The sequence below is a fragment of the Nicotiana attenuata genome, unplaced genomic scaffold, assembly GCF_001879085.1.
Source record: "Nicotiana attenuata strain UT unplaced genomic scaffold, NIATTr2, whole genome shotgun sequence".
Lineage (NCBI taxonomy): Eukaryota > Viridiplantae > Streptophyta > Magnoliopsida > Solanales > Solanaceae > Nicotiana > Nicotiana attenuata.
The window spans coordinates 6,804-9,058 of record NW_017682992.1 but is presented as its reverse complement, the minus strand read 5'-3'; positions in this window follow the sequence as shown (position 1 = coordinate 9,058).

Genomic DNA, 2,255 nt, shown 5'->3' with positions numbered 1-2,255 from the left:
GATCTAGATTTCAATAATGGAACAAGTCACAAGTGGGGATACGAGAGACAAGGTGATTAATGTATAGTTTCATTAAAGAGCTTCTCATGATACATTGACAATGGTTAATGATTTTCTACGTTTGGTTATGTCAACCTTCACTGTTTTGCTTTTGTAGGATTCTATGGCTGATAATGAGATGATCTCTCCTAAACGGACCCCTGCTAAGAGAACTAGAGACGATGATGGAGCAACCACTGTAGAAGTTGATGATGATGTGGGACAACTATCAAGCAACAGGGTGAAGAGAGTGATTAGAAAGGAGAAAAATCCATGAGTTGTTGCACAAGCTTTAACTGAAATAACTTAGTAGAGCACTTGACTTACTTTTCAGCAGTTAGCTTTGGCTATGAACATGATTCTTACCAATATTTGGTTATGTCGTTATTTTGAAGTAACTTTACTCTTTATGTTATTGTTTTGAATTCATACTATAAGAGGTAGCTCTTATAGTATCCGCGCATCTTGCGGGTACTAATACTAGTATTATATTAAAAGGAGAATAGTATGTATTGTGGTTAAGCCAAGTAGCAAGCTAAAATGAAGCCACTTGGCAATTTTAGGACAACATTAATAATTAGAAATTATATATAGAAACATAATTAATGGAAGTAGTTTAATGAATCTTATACATAATCTAAATAGATCTTAGACAAATCTATTTTGTATATCTACATTTATATTTATATTTATATTTATATGTATATTTGTATTTTTATTTATATTTATATATTGATCCACTCATATATTTTCTTCTATATTAGCTAGAAATACAGAGGTAAAAAGAAAATTAAGAAACTTTGATAGAAAAAAATAAAAAATACAGAAAGACGTAAATTGAGGTAGCATATGACAATTATGCTTTTGATTAAATTAAAATATAAAATAAAACTAAAATTTACTTAAGATATTAAAAATTGATTGACTATAAAAATTAAAAAATTCAAGCAGAAAAATGAAATCTTACACAAAATACAATTATTTATTAGATAAGAAAAAAGTTAAATAATCAGTAAAAAGATATTTTAATAACAAGAATAATAAAGTCATATTAATATTGAAAAATTGGACAAATGAATATTTTATACGTAAACATTACTACAATATTTAGCTATAATGTGTTCAATCAATTAATAAATTAATTCTATAATTAATATTTTAATTGTGTGTAGTTAGTTTAAGTTTAAAAGCATAAAATAGTTTTTTAAAAATGCAGTCCAATTAAGAAAATAGAATAACAATAATTATTAGAATTTGAGATGAGATTTATTTTTAAAATGTGATAAGAAAAACCATATTTTGGAATAGGAACAATAAAGTCAAAGTTACTAGTGAAATATTTTAGAATTTTTATCTATATTATATTAGAAGGAGTGCGGTAGAAATAGATATTAAATTCAAATAGTCTAATGAAAAGCCACATGACTATATAATAATATTAGGTATGAATAAAATAATAGCAAAAATAAAGAATAAATAGAGAAACTTAAGATTTTTTATCATATAGAAAAAAGGGTAAAATTTCTTTAAATTCGAGATGATAAAGTTTTTTATTTTATAATGAGAAAAGTTATAATATGGATAAGTCCACGTAACTCAAGTCTAATAGATAAAATCAAAAACTAAAAATATTAAATAATAAAAAGAAATTAGAGATTATGTGAGAATGTTTATATTCATAAGTTAAGAAAATAAGATAAAGTAAATATACAATAACTAAAAATATTATTAACAAATTTAAATAATTTAAAATTTTTGAGCAATATTCTAAAACAAAATAACTAGTAAAGAATTTATATCTGAATGAGTGTAGTTAGTTTAAGTTTAAAAGTATAACATAATTTTTTGAAAATGCGGTCCAATTTAGAAAATAGAATGATAAGAATTATTTGAATGGGAGATGTTTTTTTATTTCAATGCTTTTATTTTTAAAAATATTACGTAAAGAAATAAAATGACAGTGAAAATATAATAATCAAAGAACTTATGAATAATATTTTAGACTAATTCAAAGTTATAATTTAAATAAAAATATGATATTATTTAAAATTTAGTTGTATAAGATTTTTGACTCACATAAGGACCTGGTGCAGTCTTTGTCACCTAGCTAAAATCTTGCCACTTTATATCGAGAATCCTATTCTATAGAGCAAAATTGTTATGATAAACGTATTATAAAATTCATACCAAATTATAAATCGTATATCAGATCAGAT